Source organism: Zosterops lateralis (genome assembly GCF_965231275.1).
Source record: "Zosterops lateralis genome assembly, chromosome: 1".
In the NCBI taxonomy this organism is placed as follows: domain Eukaryota; kingdom Metazoa; phylum Chordata; class Aves; order Passeriformes; family Zosteropidae; genus Zosterops; species Zosterops lateralis.
The window spans coordinates 151,614,069-151,631,038 of NC_139762.1; the positions used below are offsets into that span (position 1 = coordinate 151,614,069).

The following is a 16,970-nucleotide window of genomic DNA, read 5'->3' on the forward strand; positions in this document are numbered from 1 at the left end:
AGCAGGACCTACAGCCCCTTGCCCAGGACCACTTCCAGGTCCCTTGGGAATATGTCTAACAAGGGGAACTCCGCACTCTCTCAAGGCCACCAGAGCCAGCTCCTCATCCTTTCCCCAGAGCAGAGATGCTCCAGTCCCCTCCAGTCCCTTGCAGTCCTGCTGGCCCTTGTCTGGATCTGTCCTGGATGTCCAGGTCTCTCCTGTAGTGGGGAGCCCAGGCCTGGGCAGACAAAAGTGCAGGAAAAGTCTGCTGAAGCCCGGGATTGAACCAGGGACCTTTAGATCTTCAGTCTAACGCTCTCCCAGCTGAGCTACTTCAGCTCTGCTCCTGCTCCAATTTGTCCCAAAATCTGTTTGAACACAATGAGACTTCAGACTCTTGCCACTCAAACTGGCTCAGTGGACACTTAACTCTTTTTAATATATAAACATCTGGCACAAACATCAACTATTAGACCCCAGAAAGGTCAACAATTATCAAAGGTCTTCTAATGAGAATGGCTGTGGTGGATAAAGACCCAAGACTGGAATTTTTCTTACAGCCACATTTGCAGTGGTAACACCTGGCCAAAGCTGGTCTTCATGGAGATATGGAATGGTCTGGGATGGTAAGGATTTTAAAGGACCAGTTCCACTCCTTGCCATGGGCAGGGACACATTCTGCTAGACCAGGTTGCTCCCAGCTCCATCCAACTTGGCCTTGTACACTTCCAGGGATGGAGCAGCCACAGCTTCTCTGAGCACCCTGTGCCAGGGCCTCACCACCCTCACAGCCAGGAATTTCTTCCCAATATTCAGTCCAACCCTGCCTTTTGTCAATTTAAAGCCATTTTCCTTTGTTTTTGTTCCTCCATCCCTTGTCCAAGCTCCCCTTCCATCTCTCTTGGAGCCTCTTTAGGCACTGGAAGGGGCTCTGAGCTCTCCCTGGAGCCTTCTCTTCTCCAGGCTGGACATTCCCAGCTCTCCCAGCCTGGCTCCAGAGCAGAAGGGCTCCAGCCCTTGGAACATCTCCACAGCCACCTCTGGATTCACTCCAGCAGCTCCACGTCCTTTTGAAGTTGGAGGCTCCAGAGTTTTCTCAGAGGCTGAACTAATCTGTCACTCCACAAGAGCTGCCGTCCTCCCTGTCCTGATGGCTCTCAGTGGGTGACAAGGATCCATCTGCAGGTTCTCCCTAGGAAAGGGAAGATGTGGATGCCTGGCTCACTTGGACTGCCTTTCCAGCTGTCCTCATTTTTGCTTCAGCAGCTTTCTCCTTGTCAAGGAAAGTGGCTTCCCACCAGCTTTCCTCAGACAGGAAGAAATGATCCCAACATGGAAACTGTGGTATTTGACAGCCCACTCAGCCTTGCTGGAAATGCTGAAGTTTCAGCTGGGTACAAAATTCCTGTGGAAAGCTGAGCTATGCTGCCGCTCTGCAAATGCTCAGCAGTGTTGGTGGAAAGGATGGAGTGGAGGATCTGATAAAGAACAAGCCTCGAAGGAAGTGCTACATTGCAGTTAAATTGGAAGTTTGAGGAGCTGACTTGCTGGGAACTTGGCTTTTTCAGCTGGTGGAACAGCAGAACTGAAAGTCTGTGGGCAAAGTCATTAGAAGTCAGACTTGTGGTGTCAGTTTGAAGAGTCACATGGAAGAAGTTGGAAGATCAGACTTTTCCTTATTAAAGAGGAAGGAATTAAAGCTGTTTTTCCAGCTCAGTTCAGACCTCAGGGCTGGAGCTCTGTAGGGAGAGAATGAAGTGGAAGGACGAGTGAAATATTGGGATATCTCCTGTTGTCCTCTCTTCCCTGCCCCTATTCCCTCTGAAAAAACCCCTCCTGTTTCATTCAAATCTTGATTACTCTTTCTGGTGTTTTTTGGTGCCTTCATCCCATGAAGGATGTGAAAAAAAAAAAACCCCAACCTAACCAGTGGAAGGGATTAATAGTGTCTTCTTCACAGGGAATTGCTGTGTAAACCTTGTTTATCCAATCAAGGGAAGGAAAGAGTAAAGGGAAGCATATTACAGGATCTAGAGAAAGAAAGGGTATTTTAGGATATAGAGAGGAGTTATTAGAGGTTGATGGCTTATTGATTCACCTGATGCAAGAAGTGAAGGTTATCATTGGAAAAGAGCAAGTGTCAAGCTTGGAACAAAGAAAAAGAAGGAATTTCCTCATACAGTGTCCTGTTATCTGTGCAAATCCCTGTTATTATAGATCCCCAAACCATAAAAATGTTTAAAAGATGACTGGGAAGATTTATTGAGGGAAAAAAATCTCTGTGAAGAGCATGCAAACAAGAAACTTCCTGCTTTAGTTCATACAGGGCCTGAGCCACAAATCTCTGGAGATCAGGAGAGCATCTGGTGATATAACACCCCGCTGCTTTTCCTTTTTTTGCCACTAACCCATGGAAAATGTTGCAGGTTGGGTTTTGAGCTGGATGATCTTCTGCACATCTCCTCTGGCACCTCCTTGTCCTCACACTCTGGCTTCTGGAAGCACCAGGATGGTGTCAGCCTGCGAAACGCTGCTGGCACCTTGGGCAGGGATGTGCTGGAGGTGTCACTTCATGCCACCAGCCAAGTGTTTAATCACTGCTCCCACGCAGGTGTCTCAGGCTCTGGCCATGACAAACAGATGACAGGCACTCCCCTCTGTCCCCGCTTTCCCTCCTCCCATTTTTTCCCAGTTTTCCTGCCACTCCAGCCTGCTCAGCCTGGGCTTTTTCACGTGTCCATCTGCCAGCAGGCAGCTTTCAGAGGTTATGGAATTACATCCAGGCAACCTGGAAAGCTGATTGTCCTGGGCTGCATCCAGAGAACTGCAGGCAGCAAGTGAGGAAGGGAGTTTTGTCCCTCTGCTCCGGCCTGAGGAGATCCTACCTGGAATGTTGCATCCAGCACTGGAAGGACATGGAGCCGTTGCAATGAGTTCAGAGGAGGCACCAAGGTGATGAGAGGGATGGAGCAGCTCTGCTGTGAGATAAAAATAAGAGAATTGGGAATGTTCAGCCGGAGAAGAGGAGACTCTGGGGTGACCTAATTGTGGCCCTCCAGTACCTGATGAGAGCCCACCAAAAAATGGAGAGAGACAATTTACAAAGGCCTGGAGTGACAGGAAAAGAGGGAACGGCTCTAACATGAAGAAGAGTAGATTTAGATTAGAGATTAGGAAGAAATTCTTCCTGTGAGGGTGAGGCCCTGGCACAGGTTTCCAAGAGAAGCTGTGGCTGCCCCATCCCTGGAAATGTCCAAGACCAGGTTGGATGGGGCTTGGAGCAACCTGGAATAATGGAAGGTGTCCCTTCCCAGGCAGGAGGGTTGGAACTGGATGATCCTTACTGGATGATCCATTTCCAAGCTATTCTGTGATTTCATGATTTCTTGAGAGTTCCCGCCAAATTATCCCAACCTTCCTGTCCCTGTCCAGAGCCGTGCTGGCCTTTGTGTTCCAGTCTGGACTCACCACGTCTTGTGGAATTCACTTTTTTTTTTTAATTGGGATCAGAAGGAGGCACAGAGATGTGACCTTTTTCACCCAACCCAGCACATCAAATTTGCCACCCATGTTAGATTTTTCCTGCAGACATCCTGGCCCCAAACTCTGCCCCAATGGGATTTTGTCCCATTTCCTCACTCTTACCCCAGCTCTGCACCAGGGGAATGACATCCAGCTGCAGGATTGAGATGTGATTGCTTTTCACTCCCTGGCTTGGCTCTGATGTGTCATAAAAAACACACGTTCTTCCTTTAGGCTTCCTGAAATTTTTCTGTCTCATTACACCAGGAGGGCTCCTGGTTTACTTGAAAATCATTTTTAGTGATTATCTCTATTTTGTTGTCACTATTTTCTCTTTCTGCTCTTTCCCCAGACTTTTATGAAAATGATCTCATTAAGAACGTGGGATTCCTGTTTTCTGAGAAAGGTTTCTTGAGGTTTGTAAAGGTCTCTCAGCAGGAAGTTTGCTCAGCTCCATTTTCCCCTCTGGTTGAACAGACCCCCAAGTGAGGCCATTAGGGGAAAAATGGACTGCTTGAAAATAAAATTGTACAATATATGCAATAGCAGCAGCACCTCTGAAATGTAAGGCTCCAACAGGCAACAAACCATGTTTGCAAAACTCCTCTTTGATGGCAGTTTAATGTGTTAGGGAAAGAAGGAGATAATGGCCCAAAGGGCACTGGGGGTGCTCACCACCACAACGGCTGTGAGGGGATGGAAGATGAGGCCTGGGAGAGCATCATTGTTATTCTGGAGACACAAATTCAGCTTTGAAAAACAGAGTTAATGAAGCCCAGCTGCCAAACATAGCCTTTCCCTCTCCCTCCTGAAGTCTGATGTCTAAAAGATGCTGAGATTGTCAGTCCATCATTCAGGGGGATGGTACTAGGCATTCTTTAATTTATTTATTTAATTTTTTTTAAAGTTAGGAATTCAGGCTATGAATAACAGCTCTGCTGGCCTGAGGTGCAGTTATCCCTGTGCTGGAAACACAGACCTTGAGTGGAGGAATGCAGAAATAATCTGGGCCTGGGTGAATATTTGCAATCTGCCCTGTGGTGAAGCACCCACAAACTCACTACTAAGGGAAGCCCAGTGAGAACAAACCCCAGACCTGGAATTTAAGTTCTTCCCCAAGTTTAAATCCCTCTTTTATGAGAAAACCAATGTTTTAGTGTTTTGTAGTGAATGTTTTCAAAGAGAGACCAGAGAGATCTTAGAACCCTTGAATGGTTTGGGTTAGAAGGGGCCTTAAAAATCCTCTCATTCCCATCTCCCTGCCACGGATCTTCCACTATCCCAGGTTGCTCCAAGCCCCATCCAGCCTGTCCTGGAACACTTCCAGGGACAGGGCAGCCACAGCTTCTCTGGGCAACATCTTGGATGCATTTTACTCAGAGCTGAAGAGCAAATTTGGAAAAGGAGAGGTCTGTGTTCACCAAATCTTAGAAGCAGAACTTTCTGAGCTTGATGAGGGCACCTCAGCTCTGTGTGGAAAAGAGGGCAATGTCCATGTCCTGCATGGACAGACCTGGTCAGGCAGCTGGAGAAACCTCCTCTGAGAGTCTTGGAACAAGCACTGAGAGACACAAGCCTTGTCCTAAATTTGTTTTGTGCCAGTTCCTCAATATTGCAATCCTGCAGTTCAGCTCAAGTCCTGCTGCTTTCCCCAGCCTTAATAACACTGGCAGATCCTGCTCTGCCCCCACAAACTCTCAGTGCTTGTGCTTTCCCCAGATCTTCCTTCCAATATAGATCACCCACTGCTGTTTCAACCCAGCAAAACTTCATTTTCAGCAGAATAAACCAAACACATTTGGGAATCACTTATTTCATAACTGCCAACAAACCAGAGGAATGAAATGGGTGCTAAAAAGACAGATGAGCAGCACCAAGAAAATATTTGTAAAAATAACAGGTGTTTTAAAGTGTGTAGGGGTGTGTAAATATATTTATAAGATATTAATACACAAACCAGGTGGCCCAGAACCTCATTAGGCAACCAGTTGTTCTTGCCAAACATTCTTTGGGGAGGTTCCCTGAGAGATTTCCCAGAAACTCCTAAAATTAATAGTAAACAACCATTCTTGGGGGCTGGGGAATATTCTCTGCTTCTGCTTAACATCCCAGCCTCCTTCTGAAGTTTTTCGTTGTTTTGCAAAACATCCAGAAAGTAGAGGAAAAATAAATAATGGAAGAAAAGATGAGGAAAAAGATGAATATAAACAGAATCTGCAAATAATGGGCTTCACATTGAAAAGCACAGAATGACTGCTTGGACAGTGATTGTGTCTTGATGTATAAATGGGTTTGTTACTTAACTCTGGTGATTCATGCTTCAGGCACAGGGATGAGGCAGCTGCCAAATTTCATGCTGGGAAGGAATTTTCTCTCCCAGAGCAGATTGGCAGGGAATTTGTAAAGATGACAGGTCAGTCGACGGGGCCAGGTGTTTTCATCACGAACATGTGGGGAAGAGGGGGGACACCACAGGGGCCAAATCCGCTTTGTTTTATCTCGTGGTACAAAGTGTCTCCCCAAAATCACTGCACAACCCTTTATCCCTTTCTCCCACACCTCCAGCAGACCTGCAGTCCACAAAGGAATGGCTTTACTGAGCAGGGTGAGACCACTCTCCTGTCTCCGATGGATGAATCCTGGAGACTCTTAAAATATTCTTCACAACATTTATTTCAACCCTGTTTCTAAATAAAGCTGAGCTGAAGCTACGTGAGTTTTAGTTGTTGGGTGTTTGGGGTAGGGAGGTTTGTTTTTTTTTTTTTTTTTCCTTTTGTCTTTAAAGAGTGTCTAAAGAACATGTTCCAGCTGTCTGGAAGGAAAGAACTAGAAAGGAAAAGAGAACAAAGGGAAACCAGTGGAGATATTTAATTGGGATAATTTTAGCTGCTCTAAATGTCACAGGCAATCTTGTACAAGTACTTGGGGAGGGGAGAGGAGGAAAAAAGTTCTGTGCTGGTCATTCTGTGCTCAAATTAAGGAGAGGGGGGTGTCATTTCAGAGACCAGGCAGGACCCTAAGTGGAAGCTCTTGGGTAATTGCTTTTTGAGCCTCAGGGGTCTCCTCTGAACCCACAAGACTTCAATGCAAACCACAGATTAATCCAGACCAAACAGCCTCAGGGGAAACCGCCCTCTGGTTTGGGGGCTGAGAAAGGAAATAAGGTGCTCTTAGGGGTGGTCAGTCTGGGTGTGGTGAGTTCAGATCCTTTCTTGGTCTGTGCCTTGGGTGAACATCTGATGAGTCACTTCTGGGTCAGAGCACGACTTGGTCACTCTTTGTGGGATCTCTGTGTTCTGTGTGACCAAATGTGCACAGTCAGGGAGGTGGGTGTTGGAACAGGCTGCCTGTGGCACTCATGGAGTCCCCAACCCTGGGGAGATCTCACAGATATGTGGATGTGGCACTTGGGGACATCAGCAGAACTGGTTTAATGGTGGGACTTCATGATCTTAGAGGTGTTTCCCCACCTAAACAATTCTCTGGTGTTGGCTTTCCTGTGACATCTGGGATGCATAGCCTGGGATGTGTGTTCCAAGATTTAAGTCAGGTTGATACCTTGGTCTGGGCTGATGGATGTTTATTATTATCCAAAATGCAAAGCTCCTGTGGAAGTTGGGTAGTTGCTGATGTGAGGATCAGAATTCTTCAGCTGTGAAGAAATCACAATTTGTGTCCCAGTTAAAAGAGACATGATCTGAACATGGTTTCCCAAAATTCCTGGGAAGGGAGCCCTATCCCATGTCTATTTTGGACAAAACCAGACTAATTTTTAATAATTTGAGGGCATGGTTTAGTGGTGAATGTTGTGGTGGTACTGGGTTCATAGCTGGACTTGATGATCATTGAATTATTGAATGGTTTGGGTTGGAAGGGACTTTGGAGATCATCCAGATCCACCCCCTGCCATGGGCAGGGACACCTTCCACTGTCCCAGGTTGCTCCAAGCCTCATCTAACCTGGCCTCAGACACTTCCAGGGGTGGGGCAGCCACAGCTTCTCTGGACATCCTGTGCCAGTCATCTTAGAGGTCTTTTCCAACAGTAACAATTCTATGATTCTATGTAAGTGATAAACACGATTTTAATACAACCTTCACCTACTCATCTCCACTTAAATTATGGGTAAAGATTTCATGTTCAGTTAACTTCCTCCATGACCACTGACAGAAACCTGAGGGTACCCTGGTGAGATACCAGGGGACAACTTGTGTCAGCTTGGGGAGGGAGTTGAAGGATTTTGGAGAACCAGCAGGGGATGGGAAGGAAGGATCTTGTGTCACAAAACCTGGGGAGGGAATTGAAGGGTTTTGGAGAACCAGCAGTGGATGGGAAGGAAGGATCTGCCTGTGTGCATTGTGGAGGCCATAAAACTCCAAACCTTAGGGTTTCCCCCCTCCTCACAAACATTTTTCTGAGCAGCCTGGTCTAGAGGAAGGTGCCCCTGCCCATGGCAGGGGGTTGGAATGGGATTATCTTTTATGTCCATTCCAACCCAAATCCTAGGATTCTGGGATTGTAGGATCTCTTCAGAGAGCCTTCCTGGCTCTGAGCAAAGCAGCACTGCAGGGAATACTCTCTCCCCCTCCCTGATGTGTCTCCAAAAGAGGAGAAAACCTGGCTCTAACCCCCCCGGAGTAGGCATCACATTTGGGGAGCCGTGCCCACAGCATCCCTATTTTAGCAATGCCTTGGGGGTGCTGCCGTGGCTCATTTTCATCCCCTGGAAAGCTCACCCGGCATCTGCCTCCCTTCCCTGCTCGCAGGCAGGTGGAAGAAAGGCAGGAGCGTGCGGCAGATCCCCCGGTACACACACACACATACACTACTCATCCCTTTTGTCTGCCCCTCTCCCTGCTCCCACTCCCCCGCTCTCCCCTGCGCTCCCGCCCACCCCGGTGTCTCATCCCGGGATGGCTCATGGCTCTCCAGGTACCTGCAGGGATGGATGCTCTAACCCCCGGCTTCTCTTCAAGGAACCCATTAAAGCGGAGATGCTGCTGCTTTGCCTTGCCCTCCCCTCCCTCCCCTCCCTCCTCGGCTGCTGGAAAACAGAAAAAAAAAAAAAAAAACAAAAAAAAAAAAAAAAACACCAGAGGGGAAGCGAGGTGGGAAATCCAGGACAGCGCATCCTCCCCCGCAGCAGGGCAGGGGCTGAGGCTCCTCCGGGAAGGTCAGCGCGGTGGTCCCGCTCTGTGTGAGAGGAGAGAGAGGGCAGAGATGGGCAGGGAAGTGTTGGCAGGGCTGGAAAAATGACCCTGCATCCCTGCCCCCTCCCCCCCGCCCCGCCAAAATCCTTCCCTGTCTCTATTGCAGCATTCCTGCGGGGATCCATGGAGAGCTCACCGTGCTGGGAGGGAGCTTCCACCGCCTCCCCAGCATCCGCCGGGCTGGGATCGGGATCCTGGCCACAGGGAAGGGCTGCCCGTGCCATCCCCAGTGCCCTACAGCGGGATCAGCCCGCCCCACGGCAATATCTGAGGAACACGAGCAAAATATTCTGCGGTCCTTAGGGATCTTTCACTAAAATCAGGCACAAGTAACTGTGGCTGTCACTGTACTGCTAGATTTTTCTTTTTTCCATTTTTTTCTATCTTCCTTTTCCCGTTTTTTTTTCTTTTTATTCCCCTCTTTTTCTCTCTCTCTCATTTTTTTCCTCCCCCTTCCCTTCCCTTCCCTTCCCTTCCCTTCCCTTCCCTTCCCTTCCCTTCCCTTCCCTTCCCTTCCCTTCCCTTCCCTTCCCTTCCCTTCCCTTCCCTTCCCTTCCCTTCCCTTCCCTTCCCTTCCCTTCCCTTCCCTTCCCTTCCCTTCCCTTCCCTTCCCTTCCCTTCCCTTCCCTTCCCTTCCCTTCCCTTCCCTTCCCTTCCCTTCCCTTCCCTTCCCTTCCCTTCCCTTCCCTTCCCTTCCCTTCCCTTCCCTTCCCTTCCCTTCCCTTCCCTTCCCTTCCCTTCCCTTCCCTTCCCTTCCTTTCCCTTTCCCCCTTGTTTTCTTTATTATTCCCTTTCCCTCCCCCTTTTGGTCTTGCTAAGATTCAACAGATCTGTGGGGACAAAAATTTCTGTCAGCAGCATTTTTTTTTCCATAGATGACCAGCCCTCTTGAAAGACAACCTAAAGAGAAGGGAGATGGAATAAATTCTCATGATCTTGTGAGGGCAAGGAACAGATTGGTGTCAGGATCACCCCAGTCCCAAATTTATGCTTCTAATCCTATGGCTATCCTACCCCTGGAAGTGTTGAAGGCCAGGTTGGATAGGGCTTGGAGGAGCCAGGACTAGTGGAAGGTGCCCATGGAAAAGGCTGGAACAAGATGCCCTTCAAAGGCCCCTTCCAACCCAAACTTTTCCAGTATTTTATGACCTCCAGCCTGAGACCACCAAGGAGCTGTGTTCAGTAATGGGGAAGTGATGTACTGAGGACTTTTGAGGAGTTTTTGGAGCAAGGAACTCCTAAAAAATCTTTCCACAGCAACTCCCCAGCTCCTCCTACCCCTGTTTTAATAAAGCTTTTAGTGACGTCTGGGGCCTCCTAGATCTGGAAGGAAGAAATTAGCTCAGTCTGCTGCTTGTTTCTCACGTTCTTCTGTTTCCCTCAAGCTTCCCCGCTGGCCCTAATTATCCATCTCTCATTTACAGGTACTTCAATTAAGGAAATGGGAACGATGGTGGTGGAATTGGGCTGGGATGAGGATGTGTTCCTGAATGAGGCTCCCTTTATTCCAGAAGTGACCCCGCATCACCCCTGCTGTTCTCAGCGATGCAGGAGCCCCTTTGCCACTTGAGGCAGCTGCTCTGTTATTTTCTTGGGACAAGGGGACACAATTTCTGCACTGTTTCCAGCTGTGGCTCCCTGTGGATGGGTGAGACCAGTGAGGATGCTTAGAGGAAATCCTTTGCTACCAGCAATGCTTGGTGGGGACAAAAATAAGGGAAACAGCTTAGAAGAAGGAGAAGCAATATGGAAAGGTAAGGGAAAAAAAAAAAGGTAAATTGAGTCACAACTTGGTGATAGAACTGCTGAAAAGAGGAGAGCAGTGGCCTGGTTTGTGTCTTCACGGTGGTGATGGCTGTGAGAGCAGGGAGCTGAGAACTGACAGAGTTCTGGGGACATGGATTGGGCTGGGAACAGCAGCCTTGTGTCCTGCTGTGATCATGGAAATGTCCCCTTAGTGTCCCTTGGAATGTCCCAATGGAACCCAATGCAAAGAGACAGACACACGTCCCTATTCAGAAATAGGTACAAACCATGCCCACAAAAGGAGTTACAACAAAGCACTGAGGTTTTCCCTTCACTTTTAGGGATGTCCCAGCACTGAGAACACTTGGGTTGAAACCCTGGTGCCAAATCAGGCAGAACGTGGCTTTAAACCCGTCTGAGGTGTTGTCCAAAGACACCTCTGTGGCCAAATCCTGGACAGGTTTGGAAATGCTTTGGGATTTCAGCCCAAATGAGGGAAAATAAAGCATTTAGGGGGTGAGGGCTTAGGTGTTCCTGATGAGAGAAAAACCATCCATCCATTCAGCAAGGCAGTAACTGATCAGTGGTTCAGGCAGGGAGGGAAATGTTTGGATGATACCTTGGAGGACACCATGTGCAAAGCCTTCCCTGAGCATTCCTTAGCCTCCTGAAGCTTATTCCCTCATGGGAACAGAGGCGTTGACACTCACAGGAGAGGCAGGACTCTTCAACTGGATGTGAAGGAGGGGCTGTGGTGGATTCTCCATGGAATTGGCTCTGGCTGTTCACCACCACAAGGCAGGATTTTCTCTTATGGCCACAGGATAATCCCATTTCTTCATCCTCCCCACAGCCCATAGCAGGGAGTCTGAAGATGGAAATCTTCCCATGAGCCAGTCTGACTTCACTGATTGAGCACAAGGCTCCCACCACCCCTCCTTCTCTAGTCCAGGAGGAAAAATCCCTGTAGGTGATGAGAAAAGTGAAAGAGAGGCTTACCATGGATTTCCCCATGGGAACAGGAGGATGAGCAGGAGCAGGAAAGGTCTGGAGCAGCCTGAGTGCCCTCACTCCTCACCATCTGAGTAGCTAGCACAACCAAAAACTTGTGTCAGTACAGCTTCCCTTGGTCACCATGAGAATCATCAAGGGTAGGAATTGATGTCCTCAGCAAGGACCATGTCCCATTTTCCCCATGGGGCTGTGACATCCCAGTGCTTCACCACCACCACCACTCCTCTCACATGGCCTTGGGGGTGTCACTGATGCCTTAAGCTTTAGCTTTCATGTATTTCAGATTCTGTGCTGCCCAGGGGTGCAGTTCTGAGCCTCACATTAAGTGTCACTCAGCTCTTCACAGAGCAGGGAGACAAAACAAATCCTTTTCCTGCTGGAGACCAAGGACAATGAGTACAACTTTCAAGCCCAAAAGCACAAACAACAGTGGACTGAAGGGAGAAAACAAGGATGGGACTTCACAACCTGAAGCTGTAATTGGACAATTAAACCCCAAATAGCAAATGGACCAAAACTCATAAAAGTGTGAGACCTTGTAACCCATCATCCATTTTGTGACCATTTTGGGTCCATCTTGGGTGTAGCCCTGGCCAGGCTCTTGTCCTGCCCAAGGTGTACCTTAAAGGCCTTTTAATAAATATCTCCTTTATTCTCCAGCTCTGTCCATTCTCTGTTCCAGGTCAGCCTTCCCAAGGCATCATCAGTGTGAAACCGAGATTGAAATGGAACACAGGGGAGGAACAGACTGGCTCCATGGGCCACAAATGATCTGTGGATCTCTGTGGGAGCATCACCCTGGCAGATGATGAGGAGCAGAGCTCTCCTGGCCTGGTGGCACCCTGTCAGCCAAGCCACAGCAGCAGAGGAACCAGGTCTGCTCTTCACAGCCACCCCACTGCTCTCCCTTTTTTTAGCAGACCTGTGATTTGCAGTGTTTGCTGCTGAGGAGGAGTAAAAAAAAAAAAAAAAAAAAAAAAGTATTAAAATCAGAAACTTTTACTAGAACACTTAGAGGGACACCCTGAAGGTGTAGGCAGGTGGATGAGGAGTCAAGTGTGAGGCTCAAACTCAGCTGTGAAACGTGGCAGAAGAAATGCCATAAACCAGTTGTGAACCAGGGCCTTTGACACGGTGACAAATGTGTTTTTCCAGCTTGTCAGGGCTGTGCAGGGGAGGAAAATGAGGTTCATTTGAGATGTCTTTCTATTTGTGTTGACCTCGTGAGGGTCATAACAGCCAATGCTGGAGTGTGAAAAATGCTGATACCTCCTTTGACTTCCTCGCCTCAGCCTCAGGCAGGCTTGAGGAGGCAAAAAGCAGCACAAGGAGAGACTCATTAACATCTCCTCTGCCCAGCAAGGAAACCAAAATAACAAACATCTCATTAAATAAGGAGAAGGGAGGATTACAAAACATGGGAGATATTTTTAGTTGGGAAACAAAGCACTTTATCTTTCCCCTCAAAGTAGGGCTTTCCAGATGAAAAGGAATATGGAGAGAATTCTGCACCAGAAGGAGTGGCACTAATAACAATCATTATTATGGGGTTAATATTGGTATTAGGATGCCCTCAGAGTCTCAATTGCTTCCACACCCTCCCAGTAAGTGACGTGTGGGCCCCGGGCCTGGGGGACAATGGGTGGCCAGGAACAAAAGAGCCCCTGACGTGTGAGCTGTGTTTTGAATGCAAAACTCTGTGTTGTGAGTGCCAGCTCCAGTGCAATAGTGTTCCAGGGCTGGAGATGGATGAATAGAGACGTATGGTGCAAATTAAACGTGCTATTCTTTTCCCTCTTTCGTTCCTTGCGAGTTTAAAAGACCAACACCTTGGTTTCTTCTTAATTTTATTTCCTTCCAAGGGTTTTGCTACCAAACAAATGACTGGGCAGCTTTGTCTGGTGAGCTATAGGGGAATCAATAGAGATTAAAAGGATGTGGAGGCAGATGGGGGGAGGAAAATTGTGGTTTCTTATTTTCTTCTTATTTCTTCTAGAAAGAGGAAGCAATTATGGAAGGGAAAGGGAAGATTCTAGCACAGGGAATATAGGATAATGCAGAAAATCCCTTGTTCACCACTAGAAGATATTAGTTCCTGCAAGAATATGGGATGAATTGCCCGCATGGCTCCAGGATTCTAATTTTAGGAGTTTCAAAGAGTCCTGGGTGAAAGACAGGCTCCTCCAGACAGCGATTCTGAGGAGGAACACAATGAACATCTCAGTGCTCAGCTGGGGAGGGACCCTGGCAGCACAGGAGGGCACTTCAGCATCTGCCAGAGCTCTTCAGAGCATGTGCAGCACAAAATCAGCTGCACCAGAAACTTCCTCAAGTTTCCCTTGGGATCCCTCCCTTCTCACTCACCCACCAGGTTCATCTGGCTCACAGCTCAGGCTGCTCTCCAAGGAGTGACACCCCTTGCCATAAGGTGCCTCTGAGCAGAACACTCATCCAGATGAGGTGGCAAAGGCCTGTCAACCCCCCCCCCCCAAAAAAAAAAAAAAAAACCCAAACCAAACACTTTTGCTCTAAGGCAATGTGCAGTGAGAGCCCACAGCCTGAACTGATGCCAAGGGGTGAGTGCCACCAGGCTCTGGGTGCTCTGTGTCCTCAGCAGTGACAGCACCAGGGAAGGTGCCAGTGACACAGTGTCCCTTTATTCTGGTCCCACTCCCCTCAGTGGAGGGCTCAGCTGTTGCTGACTGCCACACACACTCCTTTTTGCTGCCTTTAGTTGGTCTGTTGGCTTTTCCTTTCCTCTCTCCTTTTTTTTTTTTTTTTTTTTTTTTTTGGATCTGATCCTAATCTCCGGTGCTTTTAAAACTCTCCCGGAAGCTCTAGGGAGACAACCCACGTTGACACCATCCCTGTTGAGCTATGAGATGTGGCTTTTTTGCTATTTTGTCTCCTTCTCTTGCTTCAGATGAGCTCTTTTGGAGCAAACTGCTCGCCCTCATCCTCACTTCCCACTCTCCTTCCTGCTCTTCTTGCCCCTCTCTTATCTTGGACAATCTGTGGCCACCCAGAGGACTTCTGCCTCTTCCCCATCCTGTCCCAATCCATGGATCCTGTCCTTCTGTGCCTGTCTGCCTCTCTCTGTGCCCAGAATCTGCCTGTCTGCCTCAAATTGCCTCTCTCCATCACCTCGCTCCACATCTCCCTCCTCCCTTGGCTTCCGGCTCCCCTCTCTCCTCCTCCTCTTCCCACGCACCTCGCTTTAATTAGAAATACAAAGAAAATGCTTATCACACATGCCTTAATCAGCAACTCGTTCCCCCAGCAAGTCCAGAAGGAAAACCCCCATTCGTCCTCGCTTCTCCCACTTCCCCCACCACCTCCACAGAATTAGGAGGAGAGTGATTAGGGGGAGAGCTCTGTGAAAGGAGGCTGAATGAGATTAACCCAGAGACCTGGAAAAGCTGGAGGGAAGAACAAAGAGAAATGTGGTGATGTTCAGCAAGGGCTAATTCTGGGATTTCTGGGGATAAAAGAGTCCCTGGCAGCAACTGAATGGAGAACTGGACCTGGGAGTGCTCAGGAGGCTGAGGATGATACAGCAGCATGTCCTGGCAGGAAAAAAAAAAGTTCCTGGATTGTAGGAGCATAAATACAGCCAGGAGATGATGGAAGTGATTATCCCCCTCCAGTCAGAGTATTTTAGATCATATTTAGCTGCTGCAATCGGGTTTGGCCTCTTAATACAAGACACTGATCACAGGGAATGGGTTGAGGACATTGGGATGGCCAGAGCTGGTGCTGGGTGTGGGATTAGACACTGGAGAAGTGATTTGGGTTTGGGAGACCTAACAGCAGTCTCCTGTACCTGTGGAGAGGTCATCAAGGGGATAGAACCAGGATCTTCTGGTGGCTGGTGAGAGGACGAGAGGCATCGGGTCCAAATTCCAACAGGACTCTTGGTTTGGGTACAAGGAAAAATGTTTTCCCTCTGAGCAGTCGCCATCCCTGGGGTTTTCAGTATCTGAAACCATCACAGCTGACCCAGCAGCTGACTCAGCTTGGAGTAGGAGGTTGAGCTAGAAACCTCCTTAGTCCCTTTCATCCTTAATAATCCTGAGATCCTGCGACAACAGCCAAGTGTCAAATGAGGCCGCTCAGATCCAGGATTCCTCCCCAGCTGAAAAGTAAAGGAGGAGCAAAGGGAGGCAGCAGGGCCTGGAAAGGGACTCATTTATTGGAGCAGGTTTAGGAGCCATTTCATCCCAGACTCTGGCATTTGATGAGACAAGCAGAGGCTGAAAGCAGGTCATCTTGCAGAGTTAATGTCACTTTATATTGTCCCCACCCTATGGGTCATTTCTGGGGCTCCTGGGTGAAAAGCTCTCCAGGGAATATCTTTGCACCAATCCACAGATAACAAAGGTTGCAGAGTCTCTCCCAGTCCATGTTATCTTTTCCTGGAAGAGCAGATTTGAGGCAGACTCTGGGGTGCTGAGACTGCAGCATAAAAGGTTCCAGATCTGTCCCAGCCCCTCAGGTGACTGACATTTGACCTCTCCTGAACACAAACACAGCTGCCCCAAAATCTTGTGCTTAGGAAAACTGGGTGAAATTGGAGAAGTAAGCAAGGTAGTTATGTGGGAAAAAGTGGCATTGGGAGGGGCTGCTGGATTAGGAATTCTGTGTTACACTCTCAGGGTTTTGTCCCCTTCCCCATTCACTGTCCCTCCCTTCAACCAAACCATGCAGTTCTTTTAGGTCAATAACCCTCTTGTTCCCTGAGAACCATCACCTTGCTAGGGAACAGACACAGCCCCTCCTGCACCACATAGATGTGAAGGGAAAACAGGGAACCCTGACCCCTGTTCCTCATGCCCTTCAACTTAACCACCACCGTTTTGTGATTCTGCTTTAACCAAATCCCTGACCTCCTTCCAGCAGAGCTTCACTGAAAGACCCTCTGCCTCCTCCTCTTCTTTGCTCCTCTGAGGAGGCTGAATTCCCACCAGGAAACACCCAGGCAGGAGCTTTGGGAGTGAGGACCTATCCTAAACCTCCCTGGCACACTGCCCACCATCCTGAGCACAGGCAGGGCACCACCACCCCACTGCCAACAGCTCAAACCCCCTTTTTAGATTATCCTGATGAATCAGCATCTCACTGCCCCCGGCCACTGGCACTGGGAAGGGAGGAGAAGTCCCAGATGTCCTCAGCACCTCTCTGAGGGTGTTCCGGCAGGGAAACTCTCTCGGATTAGGGAATCCTTTATCTCTGCTTTATGTAAGACCCGGAGACTCCTTTTATGGTCGGCTTTTCCTGCCTTGTCAAAAGCGAAGAACAAATGTAGCTTCATCTGCGCTGGTGGGTTGGCTCACTGATTAAGCATCTGATTCAAAGCTAAGTACAGAACAGGCTTTTGATGGGCGGATTTAATTCGGTGTAAGAACCAGGATGTCGTCCCCCCCTCCCTCACCCAATATTCCCAAGATAGTGGTTGGTCTGGTGCAATTAAACCTACCAAAGCCTGAGAAAGTCCAGA

General features: G+C 48.6%; 1 long non-coding RNA gene across 1 annotated transcript in view; it reads right to left on the minus strand.

The window, feature by feature from the left end:
- LOC310910070 overlaps nucleotides 1-16,970 on the minus strand; it is a 603,801-nt gene that overhangs the window by 101,018 nt on the left and 485,813 nt on the right. The gene's annotated exons all lie outside the window — the stretch shown is intronic.